The 20,813-nt window shown below is 46.1% G+C and overlaps 1 protein-coding gene across 4 annotated transcripts in view; it reads left to right on the top strand.

The window, feature by feature from the left end:
* OSBPL10 (oxysterol binding protein like 10) overlaps positions 1 to 20,813 on the top strand; it is a 303,273-nt gene that overhangs the window by 92,995 nt on the left and 189,465 nt on the right. The window lies entirely within an intron of this gene.

Here is a 20,813-nt window from a genome sequence, read left to right as displayed (position 1 = left end):
GAAAAGCAGGGTTGTAGAGCGATATTTTTATTTGCTAAGTAATAAAATAGTCGTACTCCTGATTAGCAGATAAACAAGGTGGATCAAGTCAGTACCTGTAGTGTGAATAGCACTATACAAAATGATATTGCTTATACACTGCATGAAAATCCGGAGTTTCTGTTCCTGTTTTGATTCTTTTACTTTGTACCTCTAAGTACCATTACACTTTTGACCACTTGTATTATATTTGTGCTATATCACCCTGTGCAGTTTTTTTTTCTGTTTAAACTCTATTTTTAAAGTGGTCTCATTACTAACAAGCTGACAAGGAAACAATAAAAACTTAAAACATTGGAGAAAAGAAAGGGGAGGTAAGGAGAGGAGAGGAAGTGAACAAGACAAAAAAGGGGGTGGGAAGAAAAGACTACTCCGTTGGTAGCAGTTGGAGGCCCAGTGAGCATATCAAGTAAAGAGTCTGAACCGTAAAATAAATGTTGTGCACGTGTGGCATTCGCTTCATTGATTGGCTGTCTGGTATCTAGATGGGCTCATGTGATTCAGACTCCATTTTGTCTTGCTAGACTCAATCTTTTCAGGAAGTTGACAGCTACAGTACAGATAGGATTTGATGAAATCTGCTGAAATTTTATAATGTGAGAAATAGAAGCAGAAACATCTCTGGTACAGAACAAGATATAAGAATATAGGCATTATGCCCAGACTTCTGGTAGATAATATTTAAGGATGAAAACATGTTTTTCAGCTTATTATTGTTTAGTATTAGCAGCTAGGTATAGTTTGGTTGGTAGCCAACAAATTGTTTTATAAGCTGAAGGGGGAATGTCATATTTTAGAACTATACCAATTAGCAGCACAATTCTGTAGGTTCTCCATTCCAACCTGACTGTAAGAAGCTCATTTTTGCCTCTGCTAAATAAATATCAGAACTGCAAGAGATCTGTCTTCGGATACTTTAACAGAAACTACTACCAGAAAGGATATGGATATGTATATACAGTATACAGCTAGGTCCGGAAATAATTGGACACTAACTGTATACACATATATAGAGCATACTCCCCCACCCCCTGGGAGATCTGGCTAGGTGTAGTGCTGATTACCTGTGAGTTACAGGAGAGATGAGATGCCAGCGATGTGGTGGTGGAACAGGGTAGACTTTTGGACATTACTGTGGTTCTTTCCTTCTTGGTGACAGCGCCTCCAGACATAGGGGGCTTCTGCAAGGCTGAAGGCAGTCCCCGCTATGACAGTCCTTACTCCCAATACCTCTCTCCACACAGACTTCAGTGGAGCCAGAAGTATAAATGAGGATGATCTTTATTATGGCAGCCACTGCTGGTGTTGTTGCAGCGTATGTTCCAGTTGATAAGGTAGATCCCTGGCTTCTGGATGGTACTGGCCTGCGAGTAATGGTGATGCCTCTCTGGATTAGATTATGCTCTCAGCCCATGAGGGGCTGAGCACATGCCTCACTCCCATCCGGGAGGAGAAGCTGAGAGTTCATACCCCTTGAAGGGATAGTCTGGAACCCAACTCACTACTGAAGGATTCATCCCCAAGGGGCTGAACTTCATTCTATAATTTAGGCACTTCCTTCCTGAAGTTCAAAGAGGGAGGGCCCAGTATCTGCACCACCATTGGCTATCACAGATCCCTGTGTCATCTCCACTCCTGTCACTCAGGATGTCAGCATGAGGAGGGGGATAACGCCATAGGATAGCCTGTCACTGTCTGTGTCTGTGAACATACATGACAGTGAAGGTAGAGAGATAGCTGAACCAATTATCACTATACATACATTTAACCTATTTTCAATTGCGGGCGAGCCAGCCAGGAGTCGGACCTAGAATCTTCTGGAATCTTCTTTGTGGTAGGGTTTTGCACGTCCATGTCAACTGATCTAGGAAGCATAGAGTATAAGAATTCAGCTGCTTTGGAGGACACGCACAAGTAAATAAATAAAAATAAATAAATAAAGAAGCTTAAGCAGGAGGGATTTAAAGTACCAATCTGCTCTGATGAATCAAAAAACTGATCCTGTTTGATACTCTTTAAAACCACTTTCTCAGATTGTTTTTCTGTATCTGTATTCCGTTTTCTTTCCATGAGACATTGATCCCTGAAAGGCAGGTTCCCTGTAAAGAATTTAAAAGTTGCCTAACAAAAGAAAAATGTGTTTTATATTTCTTCATTCTGACTCAGGGTTCCCTACTGTTATTAAACATAGAGGAGAGTGGTGGAAGCACTTGCAGGCATGACATCAGAAGCATTATGCTGACATTGCTGTGCATTCCTGTGATGTCACAGGGACTTCATTCTTAGCTGCCTGTAACGAGTGCTCGCCACAAACAGGACGGGACCGCGAGGGCGAGGTGGGGACTAGTAAACTGACCAGGAGCCGAGAGGCCACGTCCGGCGTGCAGGTTCAATGTCGTGTAGCCAGGTCAGGGTTATGAGAATTAGGGTAGGAGGTATACTCGCTGTGTTCGAGGGTAGGAGACTGGAGGGTAGTAGAGGACACATAGCCGAGGTCGAGGGTAGTAGAAGGTAGAGTAGTAGATATCCAAGCCGAGGTCGAGGGTAGGAGACTGGAGGGTAGTTGGTAAAGGTCCGGGGTCAAAGTTCAGGTGAATTGCAAGGCACAGCAAAGCAAGGCAGGACAAGGTACAACAGAGTGCTTGTGACCAGCACATCGTCACAAGTAACAAACTGTTATGCTCAGCCAATTTGCAGAGGCAAAGGCTGAGCTTATGAAGGATGAACAGCCAATAGCTAAACGTCTGCATGGTAGAAGCTGATACTACAATCAGAGCCCTGGTTCATTGCTGAGTGGAGTCTGCACATCAAGCACTGATGAGGCATCAGCTGCAGCAAGGTCTGAATCAAACTCGGGCGGGGCCTGCACCTGATCCTCACACTGTCACAATGGGCAGCAGTAAGCCTAGGATGGGTTAGGAAGGCATAGAAAAAAGACTAATATGGCGCCTGAATAGATCATTTATCTATGCAGACGCCATATTAGTCTTTTTTTTCCTACTAGCTTCATATCCTGGTTCCAAGAAAAACAGCGAAACTTTTTAGGCAGCAACTGAACTACATTTGATTTGAACTTATCATTTGTTCATGATGTATTGCATATTATTGATTGTATTAACTTAGTGGCACCACTGAAATAGTATTAATTAATTTAACTAGCGCTTATTCACTAATATTCAACCCCTGGCCTGTCTGGTCTGCCTATAATGAAGGCAGCCATTTTAATTGTGCACACACAAAGCAAATATGTGTGCTTTTAAATAAATGTTCAGCTGTACACTTTCTCGGAGGAGGTAGATATTTAAGATACTATTTTGGAAATGTATTCCTTGCTTTGAACAAGATGCAGAATGCTTTTTAATAAGCACCTGTATTTAAATCGACTGATCAGTATTGAAGCGGTGTAGTCAAACTGTCAGTATCTCAGCTCAGTTATGATGATTGACAGACATTTTCTATCATTTCCTGTCTGCATATGCAGTAGTGATTTAATTTTATCTGTATGAATTGTCTTGAATATGCAAAAAGCAATGATTCAGGCACCTGAGCATCTCAATGTGGATTAAGTCAGTACGAGCAGTGTGAATATTGCCGTCATGGAACATGTGAAGAAGCTGCACACTCTCATGGATCCTAGGTACACATCAGGCAGCACACAAGGCCTAATAAACGAAGACGTTTATTAGAATGGGTGACAGTGACACAAACATACAACCGATAAAATAAAAGGGGAAATGTACCACTTCCCTGTTTAAGTTGCAGGAGGCCATCGCCGCAGCTAGCTTATCCTGTGCCTACAGGTAGTCCATATCCAGAACAAAGTCGGCTGGGGTGAGGACCTCTAACAGCTGCAGCGTGTTGCCTCAATATAGTCCACAAATTTCCGGATCACCGAAACCTCTCTGCAGTCTCTGGGTATAATTCACCAGGGTCTCTAGTCACCGAGACTCACTCCAAGATTCTCTGGTACTCTGATCAGCTCCCGAAGAGTCTGCACACAGGGACCACAGGTTCTACACACTGCGAATTCCCTTCGATAGCTCTCGGCTAACTCTCGGGTTCTTGACTCCGACTCACGAGCACAGTGCTTGGTGGGTCAGATACGACCCTATCTCCGGGTCACTGCTTGAATCTGCACCATATCTGTATCAAGACTATCCTTCGAGTCTACCGAATCTCTTGAAGTCCCGATTGGCTAGGGCACTTTTTTAGTCTGATATAAAAATACTAAAGATGTTGTGCTGACCACTCAGCAGAGTCCCTTTAAACGGCCAGCCAATCAAGAGAGCTGAGCGTAAAAAAGGATCAATCACAGGAGGGGCGGGGTTACAATTGCAACAACCACCCAAGGGGAGTGGGGGATTTGAAATCGGCCAACCAAGAAGTGGGGGATTTGAAATCGGCCAATCACGTTAGCGCCGACGATGTCTCTGCTCTGTATCACGTAGCAGTAGAAAGCCTGTGGTTCCCCAGAGAGCCTGGTGTCGTTCTGCTAGCAGGAGAACAATGTTCTGGCTCTAGAATAAGTCTCCCTGCCAGATGGTCGACTCCCTCCCTCCCACCCAGTTCCCCAACAATGTCCATACAAATATAACATTTTTAACATGAACATACAATGGGGTTCAAGTCCCTATAACACGATCACAGTATATAGTGCAATCACATAATGATACAAGGGAGACATTTACCCCAACCTTTCCAAAAGGTCATTTTACTGATAGTAAGAGGCGGCAGGCTATGTTAACTACATGCAAAAACAATGGCCATAATATATCTCATTAGCATAGGGTTAACGGGTTAATGTAGCACTACCTTCAAATAACCTGATGTTAATTCCCTTTATTTACCTAAAGGTGGCGTTACCTGGGAAATGTGCTAATAGGGGTTATTAGAATATCCTATTAGCATATGTCCCAAAGGGTCATAGCGAAATGCTGCACATTCATTTCTGGCAGACATTTTGAGTTCCCAGGGACTCTGAAATGCTGAATCTCTTCAAATGTGGTTCAACTCAATTGTGATGTGTTGTGGGCATCTGCGGCACTACAAGTGTTACTCGTGTTTATCTTCCTTTGGCCCAGATGCATTAAGCTCTGTTAGGCTATTTAATGTAGTGTTAATTTAGGTTACCATTAGGTTAATCATAACGCCTATGCACTAAAGCAAATAACCGAATCTTAATCCAGTTCGAAGTTCTATTTTACAAGAATGCCAAGTACAAAATATATATCCCTAAACACACATTTAGACAACATGTGGCGAGATACCTGTGCACTAAAAATGGGCACCCCTGAGATACCTAGTGTAACCCTTTTTGTGAACCGGCCGACCCACCCAATCTCACATTGGCCCCTCGTGGTCTAACCGGTCCCTTTCCCTGCAACACACCTGCTCCTAAAGGGTTACTGGTACTGCCTAACACCTGTGGCTCCAGGAGATCTGAGCCTCCGCTAGCTGGGAGCCTGGGGAAACCCTTACCATACCTGGTGCAGCGCCTCCACTTACCCAGGATCCCCCGTTAGGAAAGATAGCCCTGGGTAAGAAATACAATAACACACGTAGATGATAAACCAAACTAACACTTTACTTAACACACACACATAACCTCATTACATAACATAACATAACATGACATCACCTGATGCTCTACCCGCATCACCTCAGCCCAATGTCTGGTGTTCCCCACCCAGTGTCCTGTGATCCCCCACACCCAATGTCTCGTACTCCTACGAAAGGTCGTGGGTGACTGCGCAGTCACTATATTAAGCTAGGGCCCAGTTGGTGCACTTATATTTCAGAGGTACCTTCCGAGCACTCCGATGCTCGGGACCGCCACACACTTCTCAAAGGGTCAGATGTCCGTCTGATCCTTATTCAAGTACTTCCGCCGTGGACCCCAACGAGGGTCCCACCGCTTCCCGGGAACTCCAACCGGATCACGGCAACACCAACCGCATGGGAACAGCAACCGCAGCTATTCGCTTTCTATCACAACTACTTCTAGAGTGACAGCAACCCTAACCTAGGGCCTGTCCCTGAGGAACCGCAACCTGGGGTGGCTTGGGGAAAACTCCTAGGGCCTGTGGACAATAACCTGCCCCCCTTCCCCTAGCTACCCAGTCCTGTCTGTATCTGGCTAATCCTAACAGCCTAACTCACCTGCAGCCGACACACAGCTCACACTGTCAGCCTGCAGGGATTCACACACGCTTCACACACACTGCACGCACTGCGCCCAGCACATGCAGCGACAACACACACAGACAGCTGCAATCACACACAGCCACCTGGATCCCGCATCAAATCCACTGCACTCACGCTGTGCCTATTTGCCAGTGGCCACAGCCCTCTCCGCTGTGGCACTGCCAAACTGCACCTTCCGCACCTAAGGGTCACCTCCTTAGCTAGGGCCGTCCCTTTTCAGTTACCCCCTGCCCTTACCGGGAATTGGGGCCTGCCTCGGGACCTAAGGAGAACCCTTACCTGATGCAGGAGCCACGCGCTCCCTGCACCCTTCCTACTCCTTCCTACTCCTCGTGCAGACTGACTGTGCAAAGCCCGGGAAATGTATCTATCTTCCCGGGCTGAGCTTCCTCCAGCCCTATTGGCCGCAAGGGAGCACCTGACCTCTCTCTCCTCATGCCTGCCCTCGCGCGATCTCTCCCTAGCTCTGGGGATCCTACCTGCGCATGCGCGACCTGTCTGAAGCCTTCCCTGCGCTGGCCACCTACTGCGCATGCGCGAACTAACGCGCAATGGCGGCGCACTCCTCCAGCCGCCGAGCCGGTGGCAACGCGATCGCGGCCCTAGCGACGGCCCGATCGCGTCCCCGGCAACCGGCCTGCGCCGCAACAACTCGCGCGGCTCCCTGCTCTGGCCCCCACCCTCGCGAAGTGCCGGCGGGTCCGTCGCAGCCTCCGGCGGCACCTGCTACCACACGGCCTTCACGGAGGGGGGCCAGAAAGTGAAAATTCACTTCGGGGCTACACTAGGATATATGCTAATAAGATATTCTAATAACCCCTATTAGCATATTTCCTAAGTAATGCCACCTTATATGTATATAATTAACTTGGTGGATTTCAGTTAAAGGACACTTGCCTTTGGAAATTGGGTCTCTAGAGCGTAACCATGTTGATTTCAGCTCTGGGGACCTCCTGTTCCCTGATATACTTAGATTAGGGTGATCATTCATCCCGGTTTTGCCGGGACAGTCCCGTTTTTTTGCTAGGCTGTCCCGGTTGCCCGGGGGGAGCAAGCGGTAGCGCCGAGGAGGAGGAGGATGCGGCAGCCGGGTAGTATTTTTTCCATGTTAGAATGCCGGGGGGGCTGGGCTTTAGCGAGTAGAAGCAGGGGATTGGTTGGAGGTCAGAGGATCTCGGGGGCGGGGCTTATTACCGGGGCCGGATGGAGTGAGCTGCTTCTGAGTGAGCTGCTTCTCTGTGTGTGTGTGTGTGTGTCCTGTCTGTCTGTCTGTGTGTGTGTGTGTCTCCTGTCTGTCTGTCTGTGTGTGTGTGTCCTATCTCTGTGTGTGTGTGTGTGCTGTATGTGTGTGTGTCATAGGAGGAGAGGAGGGAGAGGTATTAGGAGGGGGAGATATGAGGAGCTGAGGGGAAGGTATGAGGAGCTGAGGGGAAGGTATGAGGAGCTGAGGGGAAGGTATGAGGAGGGATGGGGAAGGTATGAGGAGGGGAGGGGAAGGTATGAGGAGGGGAGAGGAAGATATGAGGAGGGGAGGGGAAGATATGAGGAGGGGAGGGGAAGGGAAGGTATGAGGAGGGGAGGGGAAGTTATGAGGAGGGGAGGGGAAGATATGAGGAGGGGAGATATAAGGAGGGGGGAGATGGTATGTATGAGGAAATTATGGGGAGGGAGAGGTATGAGGAGGGGAGGAGAAGAGGGGGAGGTATAAGGAGAGGGGGAAGTATGAGGGGGCAGGTATGAGGAGAGGAGGGGGAAATAGGAGGGGAGGGACTGTGTGTGTGTGTGTGTGTGTGTGTGTGTGTGTCACTGTGTGCACGTATATTGGGGAGGGAGGTTGAGTGTGGGGAGGGGAAAAAAATACATGGGTGTGGGGGTGTAAGAGAGAGGGGGGAAGGTATGGGTGACGGGAGTGTGAGGTGGGGTGTGAGTGAGGAGGTGTGTGAGAAGGGGGGGTTCTCGTAAGGTCGCGAAACGTGGGTAGGGGGCCCTGGTGAAAATGTTCTTCCGGGGCCCGGGAAAGCTGTCTGCGGCCCTGCATGGCAGTGATGTCACTGACTGCCACGAGGAGAGCAAGAGACTCTATTTTGCAAAGTGTAATATACATACAAGGTCAGGAATGTCACATTTTTAAAAGTCATAATTTTAATTAATGCCTACATTTTTTTTATTTAATTTTAATTTGTCAATTAATTATTTATTTAATTTTAAGTTGTTAATTATTTTAATTTTAATTAATGTCTTCATTATTTATATACACACAAGCACACACTGCAGGGCCCACCTCCTATACACACAGACACACACTGCAGCCTCCACCAACGGGACGCATTATGGTGCCTAGGCATCACGTGATACCACATTGTCATGGCAACATGTCACCGCCTGACGTCAGTGTCTCGTTGTCATGGCAACGGGGTGCGTCACGTGATGTAATTTGTTTTATAAATAATTTTTTATTGTGTCCCGGTTTTTCATTTTGAAAATCTGGTCACCCTAACTTAGATGCCTTTCAATCTAATAAAAAAAAAAGAAACTACAAAATAAACCAAGAGGTGAAGCAGCAGTTCAAGTTGCCGGGTTTTTTTCATTTTTTCCCCCCTTCAATTTGTGCATCAATACAATCCACACATTGATAAAATTGCCGATCAATCCGTTCTCCTGTGATTGATCGGCGAAGATTCGGCTCCGGGGTTCACTTAATGGCTGTCAGTGCAGCAGAAGGGGCCCAAAGATGCAAAGTTCTGTGGGGAAGCTCATGTGACCAGGCAGTCACTAGATACAATTGGTGAACTGCTAGAGAGAGGGCAGGGCTCCAAAAGAGGTGTGCCAGAGCCTGTTTCAGAAGAGGAAGGCGATGTGACTTTGTAAACGGTTGCTATAGAAATAAAAAATGCTTGTTACATTATAATATATTAAAAATGTCTTTCAGAGTTGTTTTAAAAAGAAAATGCTACATGTATTTTCTCATAGTACAGAACTGATTTATTAAAAAAAAAAACACGTAGGATATTGCTTGGTCTGTAGCTTTAAACTGTGGTAAAATAACGTCCATTACTAATTTAGGTAACCTAACGTTATTAGCCCTGATTTACCAGAACTCAGTGCATCTGGGCCTTCATGGGCTAATTTCTAAATATGTTGGAAAATAAATCCACTGCTATTTTCAGATTGAAATCATGCATTATTAAATTGTTGTGCTGAAATGCATTTCATTTAGAAATGAGGAGATCCCGGAAGAAGACATTATGAGTGGTAGGCAGCATTGACTGTTTGCATTTGTTTCTCCATTGTTGTGCTTCTCCCCTCTGTAAAGGTTAGATCAGGTGTGGCTAACTCCAGTTCCCAAGGGGCACCAACAGGTCAGGTTTTCAGGACATCCCAGCTTCAGCACAGGTGGTTCAATCAGTGGCTCTCCTGGGTTAGATTAACTTCTTCACCACTTCGGGCACCAAGTAATTTAGCAGAGAAATGTTTTTCCTTTCAAATCTCATTCACTCAAATGCTTTCCGTAAGTCTTCGTCCCGGGTAGGGAGTGCAGTATTGCTCGCCATGGGCCTGTATGACTGCAGGTCAGTTATTTATAAATGATATGACCATTACGCCATTTGTTCTAAATTTCACTCCAAGCATGCACCAATTTGCATCAATTTGCACTATTTCATATTCGATTTCCTAAAAAGATCCTCGGAAGGGCTCTCTCTCCCAAGATTTTTTACGAAAAACAATATAAAGTGGTGCAAATTGGTGAATACTTGGAGTGAAATTTGGAAAAAAATTACGTACTGTAACAGTCAAGTCATTTATAAATAACATTCTTCCTCAGGCTGGTATTATACTGTACAAAGCGCTGGCGCGCGTGAGGCAATGATAAATACCTGTCTCCCTATGACAGTTTGTCCAGTGCTGACGCGCGCGCACGGCAGACAGCGTTGGCGGGGCAGCTGTGTGGAAATACAAAAAAATTGTATTTTCGAGCGGCTGCCGTGACACTGTGAGCCAATCACAGTGCGGCCTACTGTTGTGACGTCATGGCCACGCCTCTTAGCCGCATGCGTCACCGTTTAGCCTATAGGCACTAAATGCGCAAGCCACGTGCACGCGCCCCCTAGCGTGCCTGCGCTTACTATATTACATGCTTCACCAACGATTCTCGCGCGCGTCACACCTTTCACCACTTTGTCCAGTATTTTTGGACAAGTCACCTGGCAAACCTAGTTACATAGTAAAACAAATACATACAGTATACAGTACCGACACACTTTATCCGAGTGTGGTCGGTACCGCAAGCCGGGAAATCTCCCGGCTTGCTAGTGGCCGCCCCTCGGCGTGCCGCGCGTCATAGACGCGCGGTCACGCGTCATCGGGAGCGTGCGCCCCCTGCACGCGCGTCCAGGGGCTCCCCAAGGGAGCCCTGGTGTCCCGCGATCGCGGGACAGCGGCAGGGGGTTCCGGGGGACCCGGCGGACCCGGCAGCGGTAGGGAGAGCGCCCCGATCGGAGGGCGCTCTTCCGCTGCTTCGGCGCGCGCCCGTCACTCTCGGGCGCGCGCCAGGCTACTGCTGCGGCAGAGAATGGGCAAATGCTCGAATAAACTCTGCCGCAGCAGTAAAAAGGATCAAAGCAAAGGAAGGCTTGATTTAGGTGAACAATAAGGCTGCGCCTATAGTGCCGACGATGGCGACGGTGACGTCAGGCTGCGGTCGCTGGAAAAATCAAATTGACGTGACTTCATGCGATCGCAACCAAGCCATTTTGTCGCGCCTACTATAAGCGCACGTGACGGTGTCAATACATTTGTTTTGACGCGTCGTCGCGTCGCTGTCACTATAAGCGCAGCCTAAGGTTAACATGTTTGCCTGTGCTGTTTCTTTTACATGTCGATCACATATATCATCCCACAATATTTCAATTTTTTCTATTTAGGGCAAATATTGATCCAAATTAATATTTCCTGGGACTATTATTAATGGCTACCATTGGGAATGTTTTAATCCAGGGGAGCGCAAAGTTTTGTAGCGGAGCCCCCTGCCTGCTCCCCCTCGCTCTCGCACCCCCCTTACCGTGATTGCCGGCGTCAAATGACGGCGCGGGGTGACATCACGTGACCCCACTGCCATGGCGACAGATGTATAACAACGCATGACACCGCGGGTTGCCATGGCGACCTGTCACAGTAACTCTTCTGAACCCCGGTAAGTGAGTTGCAGAAGCCTCACGCGATCTCCTGGCATTTAATTTAAATGCCGCAGGGAAGAGCGCGGGGCGTCTGCAACTGCCCGCGCTCCCCCCAAAAAATCCCGCTCCCCCCTCTTTGTGCACTCCTGTTTTAAGCCATGAACGACGAACTGCAGTGCTAAGCCTGTAAAGCATCTTGCTGCTCATTGCACTAAGTAAGCCTGGAATCTCTGCAGCACTCTCTCCATCCTAAATTATAAGCCCCTAATCAGTCTGAGCAGTGTGTTGTATTGTTGTTGTTGCTGCAGTGCTGTTTGGAGTTGCGTGACGTCAGCCGTCGCCATTTTAATAGCGATTCCTGCTTACAGTGCAGGAGACAAGAGAGGGCGACCGGGGGACGTGGTGAAGGCGTGGCCGTGAGCGGTTCGCCCTCATTCGCTGAACCGCTCACGTGGCGCTGACGTCACACGGCGATCGCGGAAGAAGTCAAAATCCTTTGACTACCAGCGATCGTGACCGCGTGACGTAATCCGTCGCTGTCGCGCCCACTATGGGCACCCGCGACAGACTGCATGTATTTGCTACGGCGCTGCGCAACGTCGCAGTCGCTGTAGCCAGTACTATAAACGCAGCCTAAGGTGTTCATGCCTCATTTTTTATACATCATATTCATACCATAAATTACAAAAACCAACACAAATAATGGCCACAGCAGGTTTTTACACGGCTGAGTGACAGCTGTTTCTAGTTGTTCAGACGGGAATTATTTTTCTATTGTCTTTGAACTACTGTAGTTGATAAAAGCACTGGGATGAAACAATAAAAAATAGCCGCATTGATTTGCAGTACATTTTCATCTCTTCATTTTCTTTCTGTTCAACTTGAATACACGTTTGATTACCTGCGCAGAAACGCAGTATTAATATTACAGTGATGCCTCTCTGTGATTTTCTGCCGTTCTACTGACACTGGGATCAATATTGCCCAGGCACATTCGCTTTTCTTGTTCAACTAACCATGACATGGTAATGCCTCTGATAGGCTTTCTTCTTGTTCAACTAACCTTGACATGGTAATGCCTCCGATAGGCTTTCATACCGGGAACCGTCAGGGAGAGAATAAATCGTCCACGTCAAGATCATTTTCAAGACTATTTCATATCTATTCTAATTTCTCTTTTTATATAGAAAATAAGACTTGACCCGCTCTTGTCTGATAGTATGTGTGCATAGTTTTCAGGGCACCTACTACCATGCAGAAGATGGTTATCCAGCTGCGGTATCTTACTTACAGTATCTAATAAACAGGGTGTGAGAAGCACACACATTAAATTCATTCGTTATCAAAGACCGTAACTAAGATGCATCTTCTATGTTGTCTTTTCAGGTACAATTAGTTGTTGTTTTTTCATACTTGGCTGCACAAATGTAAAAGAAAAAGGGTGTGTAAGTGCATGTGCTTTTGTTTTCGACCTAGTGTCGTGCCTGTAAGCATATAATTGTATTTACCCCTTAAGAGAATTGTGAAATGCAGTGTAAGTAGTGTGTCCCATTCAGGTTACAGCTGCTGAATCTTTACAGACTTTTAGTTCCATGCAGCTCCCTCCAGAGCCCACCTATAAAGAAGACATTACTGTGGGGAAGGAGTGTTTTGTTGGTTATTACTGTTGATTAGAGACATGGTCCTGTACCCATTCCATATGAATGTTGGCAGAGTCTATATAGGATAGTATAATGTCATTATTATTTTTTTATTCAGAACTGATATATACACACACAGCCCCCCTTCAAAATACACAGATACATCTTTCAGTAAAGATTGAGATTATTCTCGACTCACTCGCAGGATGTCATCCGTAGTGTGCTCTCATTAGGAATTGTAACTTCTGAGCAGGCATACCCCGCATTAACGTACGCAATGGGTCCAGAGCGTGTATGTAAAGCGAAAATGTACTTATTAAAGTGAAGCACTGCCTTATTTCACTTCGGTAGAGGTAGGGAGCCGGTATTTCTGTTCAGGACGTGCCTGTGTCCTACTCACAGGCGCATGCGCGCGCTGCCGGTTTCCAATTGGGCGAGGGGAATCAGCGCGTCACACAACTACGGGGGTCTGTAGGGCGGAATAAGTGTCCGTACTTGCGAAGCGAGCGTACGGACACAGGGTAATGGTGCTATTGTAAATATGTCTGTACTCGCGAGTGCCCGTAAAGTGAAGGTCCGTATAGCGGGGTATGCCTGTATTTGTTTCCCTGTGCGAGCCGTCACGAGTAATATAAAGCAAGTGTAGAAATGAATGAATGACAATAGGTGGAACACCCCTCCCTTCTCTCTGAAACAATGTGTGACTGTTTCTGTACTAATGGGAAAAATAACACTGACCAATAACCCTCAGGTACAGAGGGACATTCACTCTAATCATACATACAGAGCACCCCCACTCCAATAATACAGAGACAACTACAATCACACACCGCCCGCCGTGCAGAGTCTAATTAACAATTAAAACCTTATACACATCTATTCAAACCCAGTGAGCATAATGACGTATGTATGAGGGTTTAGAATTGGTCAATCAATATATGTTATCTCAATGTTTTTATGGGCTTCTTGTCACTATGCATATTTATCCTTAGGACTTTATAATGGAGCAGAATTGTAACTCGCAGCATCCCACTCTACTAAGGCAGGGGGGCTCAACCCCAGTCCTCAAGCCCTCCCCTCCACCCCCAACAGGTCAGGTTTTCAGGATATCCCAGCTTCTGCACAGGTGGCTCAATCTAAGGCTCAGCCTCTGATTGAGTCACCTGTGCTGAAGCTGGGATATCCTGAAAACCTGACCTGTTTCTTGAGCACACCTGTGCGAAGACAAAACGTTAATTGAAGAGCTGTGGGGGACAGTCACCACACAACATGAACATGGCCGACTAGGAATGGCAGTGTATTGGGCCACTTCCAGTTCTTCTTTGTAGTATGTAATTAGAATTCTGTAAAGATGTTGGGTATCATAACACAGTCCCGCATGTTCATTATTTTCCTTTGAACTTGCCAGAGAAGAATGAGACCTCTGCAGCCTGAGAGAAGCCTATGTAGTATAAGGCCCCGCTCACTGTGCCTGCTGCACTTACGTGCGTGCGCTTACGTGTGTGCGCACGTTCGGCACACGATGTATGATAGTTTTCAGTCTACAAACGCCTCCTGGCGGCAAATTACAGCGTTGACACTGCTGCACTTGAGGGAGACAACTCAAGTTGTAATTTCGTGCGGCAGCAGCGTCACGTGTATTTCTCCAGCCAATGAGGTAAATGTAACAAAAGAAACACCCTACCCATGTCTGGGTCCCGCAGTCAGATTCGCGCGGACGCACACACGCCAGGTCGTGAGGTAGGCAGAGTGAGCTCGGCCTAAGGGATCTGAAAATAAGCTGGCCCACATACTGTACAGAACGTAGCCTGCGTTACTGGCCTTTGTTGAGCCTTAATGGAGTAAATACAAATACCGTACGTACATTTGTTTCTTATGCAGAGCATTACATACAGTATTATAAGATAACACATCAATATTATAATTGGTACTCATTTTATGTACTTGAGTTGACATTTAAATAGAGAGAAATTAATAAAACCGGCAAAAACAAAAGTGGCTGTGAATAACAACTTTGATACAGCCTTTCTAACATCATATAACAGAGAGGCAGGGAATATCAGCAGAATAGTCCAAAAACACTGGCATATCCTGCTGAATGATCCAGTTTTAAGAGATAATATTCCTCCTAGATCCAAAGTTATTTTCAGAAAAGTTCAAAATCTAAAAGGAAAAATTGCGCCAAGTGCCCTTAAAAAGATTACAAACACTAATTAAGGATGGCTTCAACAACTAGAGGGTTTCTATGGTTGCTCAACTTGCAAATCATGTGAACATAAAAATTCAGATAAAAAGTCTTTTAAATCCAATAGCAAAAATGAAACCTTTAAAATTCAACAGTATATTAATTGTAGAACAGAGTACGTTATCTATCTTCTAGAATGCCCTTGTGGGCTACAATATGTAGGGATAACCACTAGGGCATTAAAGATACGTATTCTAGAACATCTTAGTAATATCAGGCGGGGTGTTATGACACACAGTGTGTCAAAGCATTTTGCGTTGATGCACCTGTCTAATCCTAGAGGTTTAAAATTTACAGCTATTGAGCTTGTAGTCCAACATTGGAGAGGTCGAAGTAGGGATACCGACCTCGCTAAACGTGAGATGTATTGGATATTCAAACTTCATACTCTTATTCCACATGGTTTAAACGTTGAATTTGAATTAGCACCTTTTGTCAAATAAATGAATAAGATAATACATATGGTTTATCCGTGGGTCTCACTCCCCTCTCCCTGATGACAATATCATTCCCATGTGATTAATCCCAGTTTTTCTCTCTCTCCTTCCTTTTAATATTGTTTCATAATTTTATTTACATTGGTTTTAATTTTATGTATGAGTTTATTAAAATTCACTTTTAGCATTTGGACACAGGATTATGTACTCGCAAGAGATAACCTGTGCTTAATTTAACTACCAATTTGCATCTCTAATTGATGACTAAATTTGCATATGGCTATATAAATAGAACACCTATTATGGGTAATATTGTGCGCCTGATGAAGCTGATGTCAATCGGCGAAACACGTTGAGCTAAACAGAGTGTGACGTGACGCCGAGAGGATCAGCCATCGCCACATCTGCCCTTTCCCCCCGAGAAACCCGGAAGAGACTGTGACTCCGGCGGATGTGACGGCAGACGCCATCCGAAGCGATCGTGCTGCGGGAGGATTTGACTGACAGAGACGGCTGCTACTACCCATCTCCTCGGCAGTATCAAAGTTACACTCTACCTTATGTGCCTGTATTTTCTGTACAGAATGTGAGTACATTACTGTGCTTCGTTTTTATGTATGACTAGCTGATATACCCGGCGTTGCCCGGGCGTGGAAGGGCAGGGAGCATGGAGTGGAAGGGCGGGGGGGGAGGGGCGTCGAAGGGCGGGGGGGGAGGGGTGTCGAAGGGCGGGGGGTGGAGGGGCGTTGAAGGGCGGGGGGGGGCAAAGGGGCGTAGAAGGGTGGGGGGGGCAAACGGAAGGGCGGGGGGGGGGGCAAACGGCAGGGAGGGGTGGGGGGGGCAAAGGGCAGGGAGGGGTGGGGGGGCAAAGGGCAGGGGAGGGAGGGGAGAGCAGGGGGCAAAGGGCAGGGGGAGGGGAGAGGGGAGGGCAGGGGGAGGGAGGGCAAAGGGCAGGGGGCAAAGGGCATGTGGGTAGGGGGGGCAGGGTGCAAAGGGCTGGGGGGGCAGGGTGCAAAGGGCTGGGGGGGCAGGGGGCAAAGGGCTGGGGGGAGGGCAGGGGGGGAGGGCAGGGGGCAAAGGCCAGGGGGAGGGAGGGCAGGGGGCAAAGGTCAGGGGGAGGAGCGCTCTCGGGGATGGCCAGTTGGGGGAGCGGTCTATGTGAGGGGAGAGCCGCAGAGAGCGAGGGGGGGTGGTGTGTGTGTGTGTTTTGGGCCGTCACTCCGCCTCAGGCCAATGAGAGGTGTGCGGGGGCGGGCGGCCCAAGGGACCAATGAGATTTCCCCTAGGGACACAGGCCATGCAGACAAACATACAGTGCTTTCACAAATATATAGTAGATAAAAAACTTTTTAATTGGTCTGCACTATTGGCTCTCATTTGTCTTTCTCTGAGACATACAAGATATGATTGGACTTCACATCGGTTGATACCACCTATACTCACTGCTGCTTAACATCTGCCAGTCTGTATTAGGCTCTCTATATGAGCCAAGACTTTGCAATTTGTTCCTGTCACACTGCACACACAGAAGTGCACTATATTATTGTTTTTCGCTATTGGGGTGGATTCCTGACGATTATGCCCCCTCCTAATCCTGGAAGTGCTGCTTGAGTTGACATTGCCAGGACACGACACTTTAGGTAGGGTGACCAAATTTCCAGAAGGAAAAACCGAGACACGTGAAAAAATGATTTGTGAAACAAATGACATCACTTAAGAATAAATATTATAATGGTATTTGTCTAATAGCGCCCCCAATTACGATGTATTATTGATTTTATTTATCTCCCTCTCCCCTCTCCCTCTCTGCTCCCTCTCTCCCACTCTCTCCTCTCTCCCCTGTTCCTTTTCATTTCCCTCTCCCCGTCTCTCTTTTTTCCCCTCCCTTTCCCTCCCTCTCCCCTCTTCTCCCTCTCTTTCTACCCTCTCTTTTCCCCTCCCCCCTCTCACTCTTACACATGTACATACGCACGCATGCACACGCATACACTTACCCACAATGACCCTCCACTTCAAGTAATTGAAGGGGATTTCTTTTATTGTTTGGATTAATACATTCCTAAGGATGAATTACACATTTAAATATGCTCTTAACTTTACCTTTCTTGTGGTATGTTAAGTGATTCAAGTAAAAATGTTTTTTAGAAGGGAGGTTACAGTAGTGATATGTGCACCTGTGTTCACGTTCCATAATTCCTATTTATTTAATTGGTGTAATTAAGAGCATTTTAAACAAGATTATTTAAGTTGGTATATCGTTTTATTTTAAGAGAAGTAGAGAATACAAGTAAATGTTTTTGTTTAAATGTGTGCATCTGATCACCCGTCTTCCAATTGTGGAAATGGTAGAGCCTTAATACTGGCCATAGAAGAGGGAAAAATTGAAATTCTGTACTAATTTTGAACTGTAGATAAGGGCGATCCAAAGCACAACGGATTTGCTCAATAGAAAAAATGTATTGTGCCACACGATTAATATTCCAGCATGGCTAATGGGTGCAATAATGCCTTCTACATCTGTAGTAATGACAGTTTTGCCAGAAGTTTCACTAGAGTTTTGGGGAAATGGCAGTGCAGTATACAGATGTGGTCAGACTTACTTTTTTCAGGGCCCGAAAGCAGTGAGTCTTGTGGCCTGGGTGGATTAACGTTGCAGGGTCCATAATTCTGGATGAGACGTCAACCTTGTCAACCCCCTGGATGATGTGGGTGCCCGAATATGGGGCTCTACATCATGAGGGGGGGGGGGCTATATGACCATATTTGGTCATCTACATCAGGAGTGCGCAAACTGGGGGGCGTGACATTTTCTAGGGGGTGGGAGGTGCGGCGCTTACAGAGGCTGTTTGCTCTTCCCCAAAGCATTTAAATGAAATGCCGGGGAAGCACGCGAGGCCTCTGTATGTTACTTACCGTGTCTCCGTCGGCTTCTGGCAATGTGTCACCATGGCAACACGGCATCACATGCCGCCGCGGGGTCACATGATGGCAGCGTGATGTCACATGACGTTGTGACGTCAGAAATGCCAGAGACAAGGTAAGGTGGGGGGAGGGGAAGGGGCGCGACAAGGGGGAGAGCAGGCAGGGGGGCGCAGATGAAAAAGTTTGCGCACTCATCAAGGGGGCTGGATAGGACATTTAAATTATTTACTACACAAAATGTATTAATACATGGGAGGAAAGGGAGTGGGGGAGGGGGGATGGTGATATGACAGAACAACCCAGAAATGTTGCCCCCCTCATCTTCTCTCCATTCTTTCAATTAAGGTTTGATATTCTGTGATATCACCACCCCCACTCCCCCTCCTCCCCTCCCCCACTCCCTTTCCTCTCCTCCCTCCCCCACAACAGGCTGTGCTGTTTATATTGTACCATTTTTTAGCCTGTGTTCAATGTTCGCAGCAGGTTGCGGTGTGATATTTTGCTTTTTCAATGCACATTTGATTATTATTTATGCATGCCATGTTTCTGTGTGTTCAATTGGAGTGCTGGGAACACAAGTTGTGTTCTATACTTAGCAACATCATGTTTATATCAGCTGCAGCATTTCACAGACTGCCGCAGAAAGTTAGAAGTCGGACATTATGTTACGCACACAATCAGGATTTTTACAGCGTTATAACAGGAGTACCAAATGATTGGTAGATTAGGTAACAATGGACATTGTTACATGCTTTGTATATAAAAATAAGAAAGATGGGGGAATGCTTTAACTCCCACTCCCCAATCTTTTCTCACATTTATGCCTGGCAAAGAGAATGCTTTTCAAACTCAAATGACTCGAAGTATAAAATACCTGATAACCCTCTCCCTGTAACCCTTAGAGTAATGTGACCCTCACCATTGTGTACGCTTTTAATACACGTCTGTACATCTGTTTTGACGGAGCTACTTTGAATCGTTGAGGGGGAAACACATATTTGACATATGCAACTCAGACAACCTGTCATATTTGATATTGTTACGCCCATCTAGCTTTGCCCACCACAAGTCTATATTTTTTATCCTTGTGAATATCAGATTTTATTCATTTTACATTCTTAAATCTGTAAGGGAATAGAGAATGCCCTATCACCTTTTTGAATGCTGACTAGGTACAGTCTCTGGAATTTTGATGCTGCCTTTGAAGATTGACCTAGCAGAAAAGTAACACCTGTATACTGTCCGCAGTCACACAGTGCTGACCACTGTCAACATGGGGGTTCTTTTTATTGTTTTATAGGCCCATAATTGCACATGTCCGGTCAATCCAGATGACCTCATAGGAGACAGAAAAATAGGTATTTTGAAACTGAACGTTATCCCCTTGGTTGCTGTATTGTTACCACAACTGGTCAGGTTAAAAGCATTAACATGACACATGGACGTAGGAACAACAAATTAAATTAATCGGGAAGCTTAAATCAAACCAATAATAGAAGATAACTTTTTTTACCCAAGGCTACAAAATGCAAGTCTACAATATAGCCAGAAGCAGAGATAGAGACAGGAAGTGTTTTGTCCCCTGATTCTTAGACCTTAGAACGCCAAATGTATTTATCAACCTATTCATTGCAGCCATCTCACCAGCAGTGGAGAAGTGATATGGGGTGTAGTATATATCAGTGTTATTTTTAAGAGGCATATGCAAATTAGAACGTAATGTTAAATTACTTATACACATGCTCTTCACTAAACTTCGATACCTGGCGAGATGAGACTATTTCCAGAAAATATCACCAGTTTTTATCACCTTCCCCAGGCTGGCATACAGTACATGTATAATGGGCACTATATACGTAATATTCAAATGAGGGAAAGGATCCCAGTTTGTAGCACTCGGTAACCTCAGTGAATAGTAATGAATGAATAATGATATCTATTCATATATAACTTTTAATAGAAACTAAGTTAAATAAGTGGAGGGGGTGGGGGGGGGCTTTATTTTTGAGTCAACCCACCACGTCTCCCTCCCCCTCCACGTCTCCCTCCCCATCCACTTATTTTAGTTTGTTTCTATAAAAAGTAATATTGTGGTACATGTTATTATTCCTTCATTACTGTTCAGTGAGGGCACTGAACGCTGCAAATTGGG

This window comes from Ascaphus truei, chromosome 2, assembly GCF_040206685.1.
Source record: "Ascaphus truei isolate aAscTru1 chromosome 2, aAscTru1.hap1, whole genome shotgun sequence".
Taxonomy (NCBI): domain Eukaryota; kingdom Metazoa; phylum Chordata; class Amphibia; order Anura; family Ascaphidae; genus Ascaphus; species Ascaphus truei.
This window is presented reverse-complemented; position numbering and strand designations above follow the sequence as displayed.